This window comes from Myotis yumanensis, unplaced genomic scaffold (genome assembly GCF_028538775.1).
Source record: "Myotis yumanensis isolate MYYU_CA2020_CCGP unplaced genomic scaffold, mMyoYum1.0.hap1 SCAF_9, whole genome shotgun sequence".
Taxonomy (NCBI): Eukaryota; Metazoa; Chordata; class Mammalia; order Chiroptera; family Vespertilionidae; genus Myotis; species Myotis yumanensis.
In genome coordinates this window covers 60,862,717-60,883,436 of record NW_027223760.1, presented here as the reverse complement: position 1 = coordinate 60,883,436, position 20,720 = coordinate 60,862,717, and the positions used below count along the sequence as shown (strand labels likewise).

The following is a 20,720-nucleotide window of genomic DNA, read 5'->3' as shown; positions in this document are numbered from 1 at the left end:
TGTGTTATGAGCAATGCTTGGACCAAAATGGTCATCATTTTCAAACAGACATTGACGAAAAATGTTTATTCATTTCTGTAGATTCTTTTTTTTAATTTAAAGTATACTGTCTCCTTTAAACTACACTAAACAATTTATTTTCACAAAACAGCCAATTTTATTTTATTTTTATTTTTTTATGTAAATATTTCTTTTTTTTTTATTGCTAAAAGTATTACATATGTGTCCCTTTTTTTCCCCCTCGCCCTTGACAATCCCCTGGCCTCCCTTACCACCCCCCCCCCCCCCCAGTGTCTTATGTCCATTGGTTATGCTTATATGCATGCATACAAGTCCTTAGGTAGATCTCTTACCCCCCTCCCTCCTGCCCCCAACCCTCCCTGGCCTTCCCACTGCAGTTTGACAATCAGTTTGAGGCAGCTCTGCCTCTGAATCTATTATTGTTCAAAAGTTTGTAATGGTCTTTATTATCCATGAATGAGTGAGATCATGTGGTATTTTTCCTTCATTGACTGGCTTATTTCACTTAGCATAATGCTCTCCAGTTCCATCCATGCTGTTGCAAATGGTAAGAGTTCCTTCTTTTTTACAGCAGCATAGTATTCCATCATGTAGATGTACCACAGTTTTCTAATCCATTCATCTCAAAACAGCCAATTTTCAAAGCCCTTTTCTAATTTTGGCATAAGGAAAGTTCAATCCACTAGAATCTTCTGGTATGTCATCCTATAAATGATGCTATCACATCCAGGATCCATGTTCCAAACATTGTAAGAGGTGATAATCACAGCCAAGGCCAAGGAGATCGTTATCCAAAGCACCATGTTGAAATCCACTGGATATTCAAAATTATACTTACATGCAAGGTTATAGGGCTTAGTGGGTTCTTCTTTTGTTTTGTTCCAAGGATAGTCCTTGTCTTCCTCACAAGTGATATGTCATCTGATGACAGTCACTAGATCTACCAGTGCATTCCAATCATAAAGACCATACATGCCACCTGCAAACTTTTGCAGAGCACCAACAAAGACCTTAAAAGCATCTCTGAATTGCTCAGAATATTCTACATAATGCTTCCCAATTTCATCCAAACCTGCCAGCTCCAGTGAATGTAAATCAGGAGAAGGATCCTTGGCTAGATGCTTATGTCAAGACAACAAACTTGAAGTATCATGCAGAACTGTGGTTCAGAAAAAAAGAGTAGATCAAGTTCATTGTTACTACTCAGAGAACTGAGGGGAAGTGAATTAAGAACAGAGTTTACTTGAAAACAGGCGATTGCAGGGCTGTTCTAACGTAACTGAAAGATCTTCAAAAACTGAGTTTGCCCTCCCCACCATATATACTGTTTCCTCAGTGGGAGCCAGCTGCAAAAATACAGGAGTTTTTTGAGAAAATAAGGAATCAATGGAATTTGCAACACTGTCAAGAATAAAAGGAACTGCATTCTCCAAAGGGTAAGAAATGACACCATCACCATAACAGTGGCCTGGGGGCGATGGAATAGGTTACTCACAGCAAGTCCCAGCCAAGAAATGTCTTCTTCCTCAGAGAAGCCCATGGTTCATCCAGCCACATCTGGGATTCGTTCTCCTGGTGCAGGCCAATTTCCACTGCAGAAAACAACAGACTCTGGTGATCTTAACATACTAAACTCATCCTCTAAAACACCCACCACCAAGGGCGGGGCAGGGTGAGCGTGGCCATGGTTCCCCGCTGGCCACTTTGTGCAGGGCAACCTGCAGCAGGCCTGATCACCTCAGCACCTGACTCCAGAGACCGCCCCATCATTCCCACCCCGGGGGCAGCCGTCTCTTTCTCCACCAATCATCAGCGTGCTGGTGCTTTGTCTTCTTTCATACTGAACTGGCATGACATAGGTTAGAACAGAGAGCTTGTCTGTGGTACCCCCCAGAACTGTGGAGATCCTTAGTACATCTAGAATGGAGAGTGGCTCTATGATTTCTGGGATGATTTCTATGTCTGTTTCTTTGGCTCTTTCTTCTTCTTATACAATAGTAGGTGGTCTGCCTGTCCCTGACTTTGTCACTTAAGGGTGCCAAGTTTTCGGAGAAAGATTTGAGGCTTCCAGTTGGCCTTCTTCCATTCCTCTTAAGTTAGCTTTGTTAATTTCCAAGGTACATTTATAAAATCACAAAAATGAAGTCAGCTGGAGTACTCAAAGTGGGGGGATAGCCTCCGGCTTTGCTTTTCTACCTACCACACCTGATGATGCAGAAACCAAACTAAGCTATTTCTGTGGCAATGCTTAGCTTTGTGGGACCTTTGCTTCTCCTTCTTTAGCTTGCTACCACTTTGCCTTCCTTTGTTCCAAAATAATACACATGCAGCTTACAAAGATGAAATGACTGAGGGAAAGAATTGTAAGAGTGCTTTTGAATGTGGCCTGTTTCAATCAGAAGACCTCTGTAGATTCTTTTAAATTTTGAAAATGAGCCTGGCCAGTGTGGTTCAGTGGCATTGACAAAAAAATTATTCATTTCTGTAGATTCCTGTGTACAATCCAGACTTTATAATCATTCAAAGTGTGTATACATTTTTTGGGACACCATGAGTATCGGATAATTACCATTTTTCATTAACTCTACTATGTACATTTTCCCTACCTTTTAATATATCTGAAAGTGAGACGCATCTTAAAAATGTATGTCATGTCATAGTTTATTTGGTGGCCTTTTCTTTTTAAATGATACACAAAACAGTATGCTTTGTTACATGGTAACAGATAACTGAGAAAGCAACAGAGTTAAGATTTAAGTCCTATGAACTGTTTTCTCAATTTCCCCCATTTTGGAACAAATGTTCCTCCTCAAATAAAGGAATTTCCTTCAAGGAGATGAGCCTTAGAAAACTTGCTCGTATTTCTCCCAGTTCTGATTTCCCAGTATGGATAACAAAACAACCCATGAAGTGCTATGAGAAGTCACACATCAAAAATAAGTCCCACTGGCATCGTCATTTCCTCAAATCACCTTCTCACTCACAATTGTTTCTACTTGGTGCGAAGGTACTTCATTAATTGTCTGGGATTCCTCAAAGGTGTTCTCGTGCAGCACGTAGGATAAAGCTGCGTTATCACTAGGGAAACCTCTAAAAATGCTTGGTCATGGCAATTCCATAAGAGAGCCAACTTTGAATGACAACTGTGGTTTAAGACCATGCTTAGTCAGAGAGGGTGATCTGGATCTGACAATCCACAGAACTGTAAGGACACAAGGCATGTCCCCGAAGCAACAGTCAGGGGGGAATAGTGAGGGCATAGCTCCTGAGATTTGTCTTCAGAGCAATTGGCCCTGCTGACCAAACAGGATATCCTCAGTGTGTGCAGCAGTTTCTCAATAGGAAGTATGTGAATTAGGAACATTGCAAAAGGGAGGACAAGAACTCTGAAAGATTAATATCCGTTGAGAGTGAGAGGAAAACTTAAACTACTTACTTTTCAGTAACAGCCTCAGAATGAAAAACTATTCTGGTAGCCAACAGTGGAAAGTTAACATTTTAACTCAATAAAACCATGGGGTCATAAATCCAGGAATGTACATGAATTCATTAGTTTGATTTCCCTAGGTTTATTTGCTCTTTCAGAAGAAATTTTCCTTTATTGCTCCATGAACTGTGAGTGTATGTGTGTTTACACATTAAAACAAACCACATTACCTATTGCAGTGATGGCGAACCTATGACACGTGTGTCAGAGGTGACACGCGAACTCATTTTTTGGTTGATTTTTCTTTGTTAAATGACATTTAAATATATAAAATAAGTATCAAAAATATAAATCTTTGTTTTATTATGGTTGCAAATATCAAAAAATTTCTATATGTGACACGGCACCAGAGTTAAGTTAGGGTTTTTCAAAATGCTGACACGCCGAGCTCAAAAGGTTCGCCATCACTGACCTATTGGATCCTATTATTCCTCTTCCACAGGTTAACCCATGTGTACAATCCAGTAATTACCATTGCTTTAACACTTCTTTAAAAGTAAACACAGTACTTTTTTCCTTTGTGTCTGCCTGAATTTCTTAATGGGACACTACAATTGAGGCTATCTCCTGCAGCCTTTGTCTGGCCCAGAAGATTTCTCCAGGGCCTAGCTGGGGTTCTGAAACCTTCCATGGGTCCAAATAGTCTGTGGTCCCAGAAAACCCAGACAGCCAGTTCTACTTTGTAGGGAACTTGTCTAGACAGCAATCTACTGATGGACACAATCAAGATGAGGGTCAATACTACCCTTATTACGACTTCATGGAGAGTCTTACTTGGCTTTGGATTGCTATATAACATTCCGAGAGACATCAACCCAGGAAGAAAACCATGAAATGGAATCATTACCCAGAAAAAGCCAACCACCCAGGAAAGGAGAGTATGGTGTCAGAAAAGTTCATTCTGACAGATATTGCCAGAAGTCAATGAGTTGCTTTGGGGCAGAAAGAAAGGTATTCTTTCCCTGGGAAGTGAATTGTCATTTTGTCATTGTTGCTAAGACACATTGACCCACACTCAGTTGGCAATGCCTACTGAGGCTTCCTAGCCTTTTCTGTAGACCCCTATCAGCTGAACTAGGCAGCATGCCAGACATTATAGGCCTTGCATTAAAAATCCTTATTTGGCCCATCCAGGGTGGCTCAGTGGTTGAGCGTCCACCTATTAACCATGAGATCATGGTTCAATTCCCAGTCAGGGCACATGCCAGGGTTGCAGGTTCAATCCCCAGTGGGGATCATGCAGGAGGCAGCCGATCAGTGATTCTTTCTCATCATTGATGTTTCTGTCTCTCTCTCCCTCTCCCTTCCTCTCTGAGATCAATATTTGATTTAAAATATATTTTTTAAAAATCCTTATTTGAAGCTAGGACAGTGATGGCGAACCTATGACACACGTGTCAGAGGTGACACGCAAACTCATTTTTTTGGTTGATTTTTCTTTGTTAAATGGCATTTAAATATATAAAATAAATATCAAAAATATGTCTTTGTTTTACTATGGTTGCAAATATCAAAAAATTTCTATATGTGAAACGGCACCAGAGTTAAGTTAGGATTTTTCAAAATGCTTACACGCCAAGCTCAAAAGGTTCGCCATCACTGAGCTAGGAGAACGACTATTGGTTTTTCTTCAAATAAATCTAGAAAAAATATTTCACTCTTTTTTCTAGCAAAGGGAGTAGGGGAATTCAAAGGGAGTAGGGGAAATCAGAGACCCAAAGTTAAGTTTCCTGGGGTGTTACCCTTCTCTCTTGACAGGAATAACTTAAAGTAGCTTTGAGGGTGGGAGTGTGAGAAGTCCTCGTGACTTCTCCCCAGTCCCCACCATTTCCCCTCATATCACCTGAGTATTTTCACTTCTCTTTGTGACACTCTACTGATGGACCACCTATCAAACCTACTTCTAAAGATGCAAATGGCCCTCACAAAGGAGGTGGGGTGTCAGGAAGACTTATTTCACCTCAGTGCTAAGCACAGAGAAGAGGGGCAGGGCAGGGCTCAGGAAATGTGTACTGAAACCTTAAAGGTTGAGTGTACATAGGACATAGATCTTGTTGGGATTCCTGGGTGAGGCACCAGGGTTTGGATAGTGAGGCTAAGGAGAAGGACAGCTGAGGTAGAGGGATAACATTGGGAAATCATGGACCCAAAAGACATAGGACAAGGGCAGTGGGAAGCACTGGGCATTCAGGGACAGGGAACTTCCGAGGGGGCAAAGGGCGAAAAAGGTTGGCGGGAGGAGGTCCTTCAAGGTAAGTACAGTCTAGGGTCAGCCCTATTTTCAGGAAGAGGATGAAGGCATTCTCCTTTTTCTTCTCATTTCTCCCTTCTGTTTCTAGGGTCTAAGAGTCAGGCTGGAACTATTGGTCTCAAGACTTAACTTCATGATGGGTTTCTTTAGCATTTTGGCATGTGTGCACTGGTCCCTTCAAACTCAGTCACCTTTGTTAACTGTATTCACATGATATTCTGCAAACCACTGGCTTAGCAAAACAACCCATGGACTGTTTTCAAGGTGAAACTGTCTATACCTCGGCTAAGATTTGTTAACCGTCAGTCTGTTGTGGTTATACCCAGAGTCTTAGGGTCAAGCCCCTTGGTCAGCACAGAGAAGCCACAATTTGCTAATCAGGGTTGAGTTTGAAACAGTTGGGCAAGGAACCAATTTCGTTTATCTTCCTTTATATTGTCATGGTCATCATGATTCATATGACACAGTTCCTCGAAAGACCAAAAGAAAAAAGACAAGTCAGCAGAAATTCACAAAATATTTCCTATTGTCTCTGGCTTATGGATACATATTTTAATGTCATTTAAGTGCACAGATCTCACTGTGAACAAACTAAAAGATAGCAGCCTTTAGCACAAAGCTGACTTCTCAAATGTGGAGGTAAAAAGAGTTAAGACTTTGTGGGTATGTACATGACACAGACAAATTTAAACATTTTTAATAATATAGATTAAAATCTTGAGGTTTGAATCTCCTTGTAACGTATAGTTAGAAGGATGGCACAAGATATTAACCACTAGTCCAGTGGTTCTCAAAGTACGGCTGGAGGGCCTCTGGGGAGCCCTGGGTTCTTTCTAGGAGATCCATGAAGTCTTGACGTTCATATCCATGTAAGGCAGGATTTTCTTCATATACTTCAGCTAAAACAGCATAATTAACAGATCGAATGCAAAAGTAGATATGAGATTCCAGCTGTCTTCTCTAAGGTCGGACATTAAATTTCCAAACTATAACACAGTGACTGTCTTCTCACTACACATTTTGGGGGAGAAAATGTAGTTAATTTTCATGGAAAAATGTGTTAGTTATGTTAACATGTAAAGGATTCATTATTATTATCTTGAAGGAACACACTACAATGTTTTTTTCGGTTTTAATTTCTAACAGGGTAAATATTAATAGATATAAACCACAAAACCACAGAAGCAGAAGCTCTTTAAGCTCCTCAGTACTTTTTAACCCTGGAAAAGAGTCCTGATACTAAGATGTCTGAGAGTTGCTTCACGGATCCTGGCTCATTTTTCTCAAGTACTAGTAATTCTCTCAACTCTATAGCCATCTAAAGTGGCTTAAGCTGGTCACCACTTCACTCCTTCCCAATTTCTTCCAACTGCATGATCATACACAAGGGCAGTATATGAAGAGTTAGCCACTGGTATGGTGTGAAATCCACCAATCAAAATGTTTGTAGCAGAAAGCCACAGATCCCATCCCTGTCTCTGAGCTTCTAGGGCAGTGATGGTGAACCTTTTGAGCTCGGCATGTCAGCATTTTGAAAAACCCTAACTTAACTCTGATGCCGTGTCACATATAAAAATTTTTTGATATTTGCAACCATAATAAAACAAAGGCTTATATTTTTATATTTATTTTATATATTTAAATGCCATTTAACAAAGAAAAATCAACCAAAAAAATGAGTTCGAGTGTCACCTCTGACATGCGTGTCATAGGTTTGCCATCACTGTTCTAGGGCCTCCCAATTGTACATGTCATGACTGTGGGAATGTGAGAGTTCCCTCTCCCACCCAGAAGACTGTTCCACTCCCAGGTGAATCCTCAGGCTTACGGTAGTACCTGAAACAATGTCAGGGCTCTTCTGGAACCTGTACCTGCACCATACTTCCCTATCCTTGGTGCAAACACTTTGCCTTACCCTGGGGTGTCACTCCAGCCAGATTTGGGGGAACAAGGTAGGGCTTCCCTGTGATGACAAGATGGGAACGGGTCACCAACTACTTTCTTCAACATCCTAATTTTCCCTGAAAAGATGGAGCTTCAGGAGGTCCATAATTGTGCAATGTCTTAAACACCTGGATCAGACTTTTTTAAGGCTTAAGGAATGGGCGAAATTTCCCAGATCTTAGCCCAACCAAACCACTTAAACCACTGTAGTTAAAACCAATTTAGCATATTACATAGAATGTAGCAGAGTGAGCCTCTCACCAGAAATGCATGGAATGTACTTAGATGTCTATTTTGGTGGGATGAGATTACGATAATTAGGAAAACCAGATACTGGGGATTTCCAAAGGTCGGAGGCTAAGCTGCTGCCTGCCAACTCTGCACACTCGGAGGGAGGTCTCCCAGCACATGGACTTGAGCATGCACTTGTTCTTCCCCTCCTACTTGCTGTTATGGCAGGGGTGGGCAAACTTTTTGACTCGAGGGCCACAATGGGTTCTTAAACTGGACCGGAGGGCCAGAACAAAAGCATGGATGGAGTGTTTGTGTGAACTAATATAAATTCAAAGTAAACATCATTACATAAAAGGGTACGGTCTTTTTTTTTTTTTTAGTTTTATTCATTTCAAACGGGTCGGATCGGGCCCGCAGGCCGTAGTTTGCCCATGGCTGGGTTATGGGTTGATTTGTGCTTCCCTCTCCCGTGAAAAGGTTCATGTTGACACCCCCAATACCTCAGAACGTGACCTTGTTTGAAGACAGGGTCTTTTCAAAGGCAACCAAGTTTAAAGTGAGGTCATTGGGGTGGGTATAACCCTAGTTATGACCCGTGTCCTTATAAAAAGGAGACGTTTGGACACAGAAGGAAGACAATGTGTAGATACAGGGAGAACACCATGTGAATTTGCAGACAGACATCTCTAAGCCAAGGAGAGAGGCCTGGAGAGATTCTTCCCTTACCACCCTCTGAAGGAACTCACCTTGATTTCAGACTTCTCGCCTCCAGAATTGTGAGAAAATAAATTTCTGTTGCTTAAGTCACTCAGTTTGTGGTACTTTGTTACAGCAGCCCTAGCAAACCTGCCTTCAGGTTTCTAAGTCACAGCCCCACTTTCTCTCAGGGAAGAATTGTAAGGAGTTCTTTAAAAAAAAAAAAAAAAAAATATATATATATATATATATATATATATATATATATATATATTGATTTCAGAGAGGAAGGGAGAGGGGGAGAGAGATAGAAATATCAATGATGAGAGAGAATCATTGATTGGTTGCCTCCTGCATGCCCCCTACTGGGGATCGAGCCCGCAACCCAGGCATGTGCCCTTGACTGGAATCGAACCTGGGACCCTTCAGTTGGCAGGCCAACGCTCTATCCACTGAGCCATACCAGCTAGGGCAGGAGTTCTTTATTTGAATAAGTGAGGCACAGAAGAGTAAGGAGCATGCTCCTCTGGGAAAGCTCTGACAACTCCCTCAGCCACCATGGCTTATGGGATGGGCCTCTTGCTCCACCTGAAGACTGGAAGGAGCTTTAGTACTAATGAGTGGATGTGTCTGGTCCCCTCAGTGGTGAGAAGCAGGGAATGTGGTCTGACATCCACAGAAGCCAGGCTCCCACAGCCTCAACGGGACCCTCATTTAGGGATCTCCCTCTTAGGGACTTCTGCTCTTCAGCTCAGCCAGAACCTGACCCCAGTGTGCACTGGGTTCACACATCTTGTGCCACCCATGCCATCTTTAACCTGCAACAGTGGGAAGTTACTCAGGGCTTTGATGTTGCTACTGACGTTGGCATGCCCTGGTCCATCCTCATCCTCTTCCACACGCACTCTTCTGCTCCCCACTTCCTCATTGTCTTCCTTCTTTCGTCACATGCTGACCACAGAGTCATCTCTAGCCACCTTCTGCATTCTGTCTGCTACATCTGTTTCATTTCCTTTCACTCTACCTTTCCTTATATGTCCACTTGCAGCACCCTTGGCCAGGCCATTGGTGCTCCATGTGTGGACAATGGACAGGCCAATGGGTGCCCCGAATGGGTGTTTGGGTCCCAGAGATATTTTGATTTGGGGGCACCTTGAAGGAAAGGGTAAAGGATATAGGGAGCTTTAAGGAGGAATTCAGTGAGAGTCAAGGATGGGCTGTGGATGGACTAACTGGGGGTGGTGGTGAATGAGGGGTGGGGTGAGGGCATCTACTGCACACATTTCATGCTAATATAACAAAAAGAAGTTGAAAATTCAGTCATTTGTTTAGGGGATTACAAATCAGTATGGATGTCAAAATGTCAACAATTGCTACAGAATGTTGGCATCATAGTGTCGTGGATCATTGCAGAAGCCTCCTCCTGTGACTTGAGTTTCCTTCTGCTAATATTGTACATGCTACCATCCTGTTTTAATATGTAATTTTCATTAAATGCACCATTTCATCTATTTATATAATCAGCAAACATTTATGGGGCATCTTTCTCAATGCTGGCATTTGGTAGGAAACAAAACGGACAGAGTCTTTGTTATTTCCTACCATCCTCTCCAACAGCTTCAGCTCCAAAAATCATTTTTAAGTTGATTATTAAACAGTTAGTCGCCAAATATATGAGTATACATATGTACGTACAGCAAATATACAGCAAATATATTACCTAAATCCCAGACACAAACTTTTAACTCATTTATTCTAGTCAAAATGAAGATACTAAAGAGTAAAGATAGTCCAGCCGTGGGCAAACTACGGCCCGTGGGCCCGATCCGACCCGTTTGAAATGAATAAAACTAAAAAAAAAAAAAGACCGTATCCTTTTATGTAATGATGTTTACTTTGAATTTATATTCGTTCACACAAACACTCCATCCTAGCTTTTGTTCCGGCCCTCCGGTCCAGTTTAAGAACCCATTGTGGCCCTCGAGTCAAAAAGTTTGCCCACCCCTGAGATAGTCAATAATTACTAAGTGGTGACACTGTGCAAGTAATAGTATTTTTCTTTGATAGTATTATTTTTATTTCTAGGATGAAATAAAAAAATATATATGGGGACATTTTCAAAATTTTAGCAATTATTCTCTCCATCATTCCATACTTTTGCTTTCATTGTTTTCCTCTTTTAATTTTAAACTTGAGCACTTTTAAGCTTCCTTTTCATAGTTCATGTGAGCAGAACCAACCTAGTTGCTTGGTTTGGTATTCTTCTAACTCACATTTGTAATATAAATAGCTTTCTTCTTTATTTAATTTTTTTCTTTTTCAATTACAGTTGACATTCAATATTGTTTTAGTTTCAGGAGTACAGCATAGGGTTAGACACTTGCGTAATATGAAGTGATCCCCCTGATAGTCTTTGAAATAGAGACAGTGTCTGGACTTCCTACTTCATGGACATAACACCACTCCTCCATTTGCTCCCCTCTGCCAGTGCTTGTCCACTGTCCAAGTTGGTTCCATAATCTTAATTAAGACCCTGCTTACTCTAAGCATGGAAAACCATAATTAATATTTCCACTGTAATGACCACTGAAGTACTGTTCACCAAACAGCCAAGTCCAATGGGTGACTGGAGTTGCTCGTCTGTGATTGCAGTCTCCAACCATGTGCCCATGTTCAAGCAGATTCCCTTTCTCACACTCCTGGCAACCTCTGAAACCAGGCCAGAGCGGAGGTGGCTCCACGCCTGAAACCTGCTTTTCCTCATGCAATTTGAAATGTTTGTTTCTCTGTAGCTTCTACCAACTGTCATTTTTTTCCTTTGGGGATGGAAAAGAATGTATGACTTCCAGATGATGTTATTAATTTCCTCCAGCTTCCAAAGCCATCTGTCTATTGCTTAGAATTCATCCTATTCAGTTGGAACTCTACTCACAACTTATGTTAAATTGGAAGATGACTGGCCTCCCATGTGGACCATTCTTGTGTAGTTTATCCTTATTTGTTAGTAACCTCTCCTCTTTTTTCCTTTAGGGACCCTGTGCCCATTGTCGTTTCCTAAAGTTGGCTCTGTTTTATAGATGCAAGGGTTTCTCAGATATTTCTGAGGATTTTCAGGTTATTAAATGATCTACTTCCTTGAGAGTCAACGTTTCCTTATATCTTAGGTTTTTGCTGTTGTTGTTATTATAGTTAAGCCTTTCTGCAAATAAGGATTTCATGAGCTGTTGGTGGAGGTCAGCCATCCTGCCTGGAGCTCTGTTTCTGCCACAAAGTTAGTTGTGGGTGGATGTTGAGAATCACACAGGTGCGGATGTAGGGGAAGTTCAGGCACAGCTGCCCCACCAGGGCGCAGACGGTGAGCAGCGTGCATTTGGGACCCTTGCTGGGGACACGAGGGAGCCGAGGGCCCCTTCTGAGTGCTCAGAACCCCCACCGCCAGGCCCCATAGGGCAGTCGCTGCCACCATGCATCTGGTGTGGCCTCCCATACAGTTCCCAGAGCCTAGATAGCTTTCAGTTTTTAATTTTGAAAGGCAAAGAGATAAGCAGTTGCCTCCATCCCTCTCCCAATTCTCCTTGTTCAGATGCTCCAAAGCACCAGTGATGTAGGCACTTCCACTCTCCTCTCATCCAAATGCAAGAAAATGGTCTCTCTTTCTTTTTTCTCTGAAGTAATAACCATAAGTTTCCAGAGAAGTCAGTCAGTTCAAAATATCATATGACATTAAAAAAAAAAAACAGTACTCACACAGACCTTGCCAAGTGGTCAGAGACAATACATTAGACACTGCTGGCTATGTGTTGGATTAAAATCAAGGATATTGGAAGTCGGTTCAGTTTAGGCAACCATGAAAATGAAAGTCCTCTGAGATCATGTGCTCAATTCATCACACTCCAAGTATCCTTTAGCCTGGCTTGTGCAGATTTGGCAAGGGCCTCAGGGAGGAAGTGAGGGTGAATAAACTAGTGGAAAATGCCCAGTTTTCTTGGTCAAGTCTCCTTAAGACTTGTTTGAAAAGGAGAAGTTCTGATTATAGAAGCAGGGACTTATCTAAAATGTCCCCAGGGTCATGGGAAGGAGAAGACAAGCTGGAGACGCTGTCTGTATGCATAAACATGAGGAGACACAGGGATAGACAGATAGGTCCCTGGAGACTTAACTCTTACCTGGACATCTTGCCTTTGCCTCCAGTCCTGGGACATTCTGGGTAGGGTGCACATGGTAGCCATTCTTTCCACGGGTTTTAAAGTCAACATTTACTGAATGAGTCTTACCAGGCCCCAACGTGTGCATTTTGCAGACATTGTCTGGTTTAGATATTTTAGGACGTAGGGTCTACTTAGCCAGGAGAGCCTCGCTGAGCAGGTGGCATTTGAACACAGTCCTGAAGGAGGTGAGAATAGCTAGTGCTGTGGTCCCATGGTGGGAGGTGTCCGGTGTACTTGGGGAATAGCCAGGAGGCCAGTGTGGCTGGAGCGGGGAAGGAGGCGAGGTTAGAGAGGAAAAGCCTCATTAGCCCTGTAGACAACTAGAAGACACTGGCTTTTCCTGAGAGTGAAATGGGGAGGGCAGTGTAACTGAGAAAGGGTTTGATTCAGGGTACATTTTGAAGCTAACAGATGTTTGGGGCAATGGAAGATGGGGTATCAAAGAAGGAGAGGAATCAGGACTCCTCTGGGGTCTTCAGCTGGAGCCCCCAGGAGGATGGAGATGCTGTTACTGTGATGGGAAGACGCCTGTGGAATCATGTGGGGGAGCCCAGCCTTCTTTCTAGACCAACTAAATTAGGAGAGGCCATGAGGGTCAAGGTGGAGAGATGTGGGCTGGTGTGCAGAAGAGGGTCTGGCCTGGGGGACAGGTCCACGAGTCCTTAGCATAGAGATGGTCTGAAAGGCCACAGACCAGATGGAATCATCCAGGGAGTGAGATAAAGAGGAAAGGACGAGAACTGAGCACTGGCCCTCAGTGTTAAGAGGTTGGGGAGAGGCAGCTGAGACAGGGATGGCCACACAGCGTCAGGCAGAGTATGTGGTCCTGGTCTGTCTGCTTGTCCACAGCTGTCGCTCACCCCAAGTGAAAGTCATGTCTAGGAATCAGGCATTAATTAGTTAGGCAAACACAGTTTTAATGGAGAGAAACAGCTCTTTTCCTGCCAGGAGGAGAAAAAAACCACTATTTTTGCAATTTGCATCATAGGGTCTGGTGAGGAGGACCGGTGTGAGTGCAGTGAAGAATGGAGATTTCAGCAACATCACTTAGTCACTCATCCACTTTTTTATTTGCTGTGTACATGTGGTTTCTAACTAGGCTGGAATTTGTTTAACAAAACAATCATGGTCTCCATTTCCCCCAAATCCTTGAATCTAAAGGTCATTTTTTGAAACGTTAGGTCGTGCTATAGTGCACTCCTAGAGATGTCTTATTTTCCTGATTTTATAGGAAGAAAAATATACATGGTTCCTCAATGAACAAATCTGAAAACCAAACCAAATTTCTTGTGTTCATCAATATCTTCCCCTTCTTATGAGGCCAAAATGCATTTTCCAGCCAACTGTGGTCCTTGGTGCCTCCAAGCTCTTCTTACAGGATTATGATGTAAAACAGCCTGTTCTTTAAGCTGTTTTAGCGCTTTTCCATGCATGCTCTTCGCATTCTTTGGTTTGGACTGGATCCCGAAGAGCTGGGCTTGGCTGCATCACTATGTGGCCTTGAGACAAAGGGAAACCAAAGTCTGAGTTGTGGGAAAACATTGGCAGGAGACATGAAACCACCTTCTTTTCTTTAATTGTTTTTTTTAAATCCTCACCTGAGGACATGCTTGGAGAGAGTAGGGAAAGAGAGAGAGAGAGAGAGAAACATTGATGTGAGAGAGAAACATTCATTTGTTGCCTTCCATACATGCCCTGACCGGGAGTCAAACCAGCAACCTTTTGGTGCACAGCATGACACTCAACCAACTGAGCCACATCGGCCAGGTTATATGAAACCACCTGAAGCCTCAGTTCTGCAGGGTCCCACAAGGTCAGGGCATGGGCGAGGCAGTTTGGAACGCAGAGCCTGAGGTCATATCATGGTCATGTGTTCCTGTGGGCAGAGAGGGAGCTGATACACACTCAGTCTACTCATCTACTCTGTTTATTTACTGACTGACTTCCATGTCTACTGCACTTTGTTGCTTCATGAATTAACAATATGTTTATTTTATTACATTTTCAGACATAGTCTAAGAATGAGAGGCCTGGAGAACGTAGATGGTCTAGGGTAGGAGCCAATTGCTGAGTTGGGCTGGCTTGGGCTCAGATCCTGGGCCCCGCCATGGTTACGAGGTGTTGCTCACCTGCCATGGGTCTCAGTGGTCTCCTAAAGGAGCCCTTAAGTTATGTTTCCTGAGGAGCAGTTGTGACGATCACAGGTGATATGTAGGCAATGCCTGATACAGTGGTCCTCACTCGGCAGGGACTCTGTACATTGTAACGTTATCAGTGTTTTATTTGTTGTAGCAAAATGTGCATGAAATAAACAACCCAAAGGAGCCTTCCTGCTCGGAGGCCGGGACTCTAAGAACCGTCGCTCTAGAAAAGAAATGGCAGGGTTCTGCTTTGGGGCTATTCTTGTTCTTCACATTTTCCCTTGGACAGCAATTGATAACCAATCACTGCCCTCTGTTCCTTCCAGGATGGCTTCTGAGCTAGGGCTTCAGACCAGGGCCAGCAAGGCGTTTGCTTGTGAGTTGTAACCTCCCACCCCAGTTATCAGAGTAGGAACTGAGAGTGGTGGCATCCGAGAGCTTTTGCGTTGATACCTTTTTGAACAACGTAAAGAGATTTCACTGGAAAACTGCCCCCAGCAGTGAAAACCAAGCCGGAGTCTCTAAGCATAATACCCTCTAGGCCCAGCCATGTTGTGGCAAATGTGAACTCAAAAACAAAACTAAACTAAACAAAAAAAGACTTACAGAAACAGAGCTCAAGCGGATGGTTGCCAGGGGCTGGGGCTGGTGGAACGGGGAATGTAGCCAGGGAATACAGCCACAATGTGATAAGTTGCCATGGTGACAGAGGATTGCTAGACTTCGCTTAGTGATCCCATTGTGAGGTATGTAAATGTCCTATCACTGTATTGTACACCTGCAACTGATATAATGTTGTGTACCAACTGTGCTTAAAAAGGGGAGTCTTTGAGGCTCACAGACAGCTTAGACCACAGAAGAGGACCCTCAGCCAGGAACACATTTAGAAAAAAGTTTAAAAGACTCTTGATTTTCTAGGAAGTCAGCCTCCCCCACATCCCCAGTGGAGGTGCTGCCTTCTCTCCCTCGCTCATCTGAAGCCCAGCCCTGGCTGGATTGGGGAGGACAGGAAGGAGCAGGGTCCCCCAATGCCTCCTCTAAGCACACAGTCCCATAACAGGCAGAGTTGGCGGCCAGGAGATGGGAAGTGAGTTTCTCTCCTCCCTGTTCCTCCCCCCGGACACACACTTCTGCAGGTGAGAACCAGGGTTCTATCATTCACCTGAGCTCCCTGTGGGCAGGAAAGCACTAGCACCAGCGATATTGCCCCTGTGCAAAGTAGTTCCTTGTGGTAAACACTCCCTCCCTGACAGAGGAAACCAGGGATTCTTGGTTTCAGATTCCTAATTTGGCCTGCTCTGACTGTTTCTGTTGACTCAGCCCATCACAGATCCGTTGGCAATGTTTCCTGATACGTGACTTCTTCCCTGCGATGCTCCTTCAGAGACCCAGGGGGGAACCACAAGCAAAGCCTGCTGCTCCTGGACCCCGGCGGGTCCTCCCGTGTCCCCAAGTCACAGCCGTGTCAGCTGACAGCCACGTGATAAAGGCAGCATGCATTTGGTGAGACAGACTCAGAAGAGCAGCAGACCCAGGGGTGAGCCCAAATACCAGGCCAACTGGTTTCACTTGATGGAACCAGCCTCTGGGGCCATCATGTGAGAGGCAAGGTAGGCAGGAACCCTCCCAAGCCAGGGAGGAGGTCACGAGGTCAAACCTGATTTAGTAAGACCGAGGAGATAAAGCTTTAATGAGTCAATTATGCCAGAATGAGATAAGATGACATGGTTGTAGATTCATGTTTAATTATAGAAAATAAGAACTTTCCATACAAAACTAGTGTGCTGAGGGCACAGATAAGATAAAATGGACAGAGTGATACCACGGGAGCTGATGTCCTAGCGTTACTATCATGTAACTAGTCTTTATCTCACGTTCTGCACCAAGAGCCAGGGGCAGCCTTTTCTTTTTTTTTAATATATTTTTATTGATTTCAGAGAGGAAGGGGGAGGGAGAGAGATAGAAACATCAATGATAAAAAAAAAAATCAATGATGAGAGAGAACCATTGATCTGCTGCCTCCTGCATGCCCCACACTGGGGATTGAGCTCTCAAGCCAGGCATGTGACCTTCAGGAATCCAACCGAGACCTCCTGGCTCATAGGTTGATGCTCAACCACTGAGCCACGCAGGTCAGGCCATGGGCAACCTTTTCCATGCATTCGTTCATTTAATAACCATACACAGGATATACTAATTTCCTCATCTTTCAGATGGCACAACAGGCTCAGAAAAGTAACTATCCCAGGCCACGCAGAGGGGAATGGAGCTTGACTGTGACCCCAGGTAGTCCTAACTCCAAAGTCTAGTCTAGTTTCCTAAATGGCTCGCCACACAGCTTCCCAATGATAGCAGGTGCAGTAAGAGAGTGACAGAGGGCAACTCCCATCCATTTCTTTCAATGCCCTTGGGGCTTCCCTTTCTATGGCCTCCTCTTTCTCCAGCTCATTGGTTCTCAGTGCATCCTGTGGATGAAAGAAGGGATTCTATGGAAGTAACCTCACAGGGTGATCTGATCACAGATCCCTAACTGGGCAGTCATAGTGGGTGGTCACAACCCACAACTATAACTTCTTCAGTGAAAGGTTTCAAGCCATCCTGTCCATTGTTCTTGCGCATCTAGGTTAACACACCTTTGAAATGCCAGAAGCAATACCCCTCATAGGGGGTACTAACCCAGAGCACGTGATCTTGGTGGCTCTCCTGTAATCCAGTCCCGCCTTGCTTTCTGCCACCTCCATCTGGAGCTTATGCTCCAGCCTTAATTTCACATGCATAAACGAAGCTGCGAAGGGCTCTTCTCCGGAGCACTGGGGATCTTGCTCCCAGCATATGTCCTCAGTTTGACTGAAATAAACTCTTATAAAGATTCTCTGCAGGTTCGGATGTTACCGAATCCTGAGGTCTGGGAGGGACCTGAGATTTTACCCTTCATGCCATGTCCCCTGATGAGGCCGGTGCTGCTGGCCCGGAGGACTCTACTTGATCACTGAGAAGGCTAGCTCTGCCTTTCCTTCTTGGGCACAGCACTGGTATTTCAGGGTGGCTATGTGAACACACTCTTTCTTATTCTAATAACTAAATGAACAGCAGACACAGTTTTGTTTCATTATCAGCAGTTTTTCTCTGTTGCAAAAGTACAATAGTTGAGCTACGGGACCGGTCAAGCAGGTCCCGGTGGGTGGCTCACACACCTACAACCATTTGTAGTAGCCACACTCTTTCCTACGTGAGATTGCCCTCTGTATTCTAGCCAGTGGCTAGCACCCTGCCTGCTTCACACTCAGCCTACTAGGAGAGAGGACGTTCCCCGAGTGTTTGTAGTTGGCTTGGACTCAAGTTGGGAACTCATTCATGAATGAACTGCTGCGGCTGTGCAGTGGCTGCGGCTGAGGGTGTCCTTTTCCAGGCGAAGCTGCCAGGAGCGCTGTTAGAACGCTGGGGTCAACGCATCTTCCCCTGGCCCTGCGATGCTTTGTTTTCCACTCCCCGCCCCCTGTTCTTGGTATCTACATCCTCTAACCAGTGCTGCCCAACAGAAATGGATTGTGAGCCACAAATGTAATTTAATTTTTCTAGTAGCCACATTAAAAATACCTTACATTCTCCCCCTCCCCCGGCCCCGAGTGTTTGAAATCGGGTGTTACTTGATCCTGATCGCACATCTCAGCTCACAGCCCAATTTCAGGGGCTCGGAGCCTCAGGTGGCTGGTAGCCTCTGGGCCGGACAGTGCGCTCTCCTGCTTTTGGGAATGGGACTCTCGACATCTGGACCTAGAAAGAGCCCCTTTGAGAAAGGCGGGAATATACACATATCCATACCCGAGCATTGGTCGGTGTCTATTTAACACATACATGCAAGTGGCCCAAACATGGCTGTGCCTCAGAATTGACTGGGATGCCAGTTAAAAATACACCTGCGCCTAACCCAAGATTTGCTTAATTAGAACGAGGGGGGGTGGAGGAGGGCTCTGCATGTTAATGAGCTCCTTGGGTAATTTTGCAGCATCCAGCCCAGGACTTTCCACAGAGGGACATTTCCAAGTCAGCAGACAGGGAAGTATGAAATCCCATCGAGGGGCGTCAGGCCAGGAGCCAGAGGCAACACGGCATCCAGCTTCTTTTTCTGTCAGGTGGTGTATTTTGCTCCTCCCTCAAGCCTGACTTAGATGGGTATATATTCTTAAGAGATAAACATTTTAATCATTTGTCAGCATTGGGTTATCAGCCACCTTGTAGAAGAAGTTGTTCACTTGGCTTTCTTATCTTGCTTTTGTGATTGTTTTTAATTTATGGGAGACCTGAATGTAGAGATTTGTGTGTAGGTGCTGTCACCTAGTGGTGAAATGTGCTATTGACACCCATTGGGCGACATGGGGGCTTGCCCTCTGCTGGTAAAGACTGGAGCTGTTTACACAGAGTTCAGCCCATTTGGTTCTCAAATGTAGTTTCTAAAACAGCAGCAACAGCATCCCCAGAGTACTTGCTGGAAATGCACATCCTTGAGCCCTACTCCAGATATGCTGAATTAGAAACTCTGAGGGTGTGTCCAGTAATCTGTGATTTAATTGTAACAGGTGCTGAAATGTGAGAACCACCACTGCAGCCTGAAATACATGGTCCTTGATCTTTTAGAGGCATGGACAGTGCCCTGGGGAAAAGGGTTCAAATGCATATGCATTCAGACTTTGGAACCACCTTAGGGGAGTTCACAGACCACATGAAATTGGATCCCTGAGGAAGCTGGGGTGCAGTAGAGGTAGAGAATGATCCATCCTTCTCATACGTGGTGTCAAGAAAGACACTCTGGTGTAAGGATCTATGTCTTGGTTAGACTGGGTGAGTTTTAGAATACTGGTAGCCTTAATTAGTGCCTTTGTCTAGATTAGAAAAATATGCCTTTACTCAATTAAAATCATGTTTTAAATGAGCATATTTTTAATTTTTACAATACAAATTATTTCAATATTACAATATACCAAAAAGTTTTTATTAGTTCTGCATAAATTAAATCAAATTATTGATAATCCATTAATAGAAAGCCTACAATTTTCATCAGAATAATTAGGAATTCAATATTACTATTATGTAATACTTTGTTTGAATATACTTGGTTGCTTTCACAATTTGTTTAGCATCAATAACAGATCTTGGATAAACATAATCACTGGTTTTCTTGGCCATTTCAATGATTACTTGCTCCAATAGCTCACTTGCTATAGAGATAATGGTTCTATTTGACAGTCTTTCTGTAATATTATAATCTCAGATATAGTATTAACTTTGGTAGTTTTTTAATAAAATGTAATTTTAAGAGGTTATATTCCTCATGGACTATATTCCCCACTGTCCAAGTTAACTATAGCCTGAAAGTTACAAAAGTATTAGGAAATTTCTGTGAATATACTGTAATGCCTAAAATAGATGCATATTAGAATTTAGACAGTAATTTAAAGTTTTCAGTCTCTCATGCATGGTGACTCATCAATATCAGATCTCACAAGTAATAAGTTAATTTCAGTTTTATAAGTTAATTTCAATAACAAGTTTGACATTCAAAAGTAGTGGTATACTGTATAATTAAAGTAGCTTATCTCTATCTTAATTTTTCTAATTATACATTATCCAGAAAACTGGGATATCTGTGATATTCTTTCATTATTGTAAACCTGTCTTTTAAAAAAATATACATTTTTACTGATTTCAGAGAGGAAGGGCGAGGGAGAGAGAGATAGAAA

The 20,720-nt window shown here is 43.4% G+C and overlaps 1 pseudogene; it reads right to left on the bottom strand.

Annotated features, from left to right (window-relative positions):
• Positions 1-695: 695 nt before the first annotated feature.
• On the bottom strand, positions 696-12,807 carry LOC139016652 (renin receptor pseudogene; annotated as a pseudogene).
• Between the last annotated feature and the right edge of the window lie 7,913 nt (positions 12,808-20,720).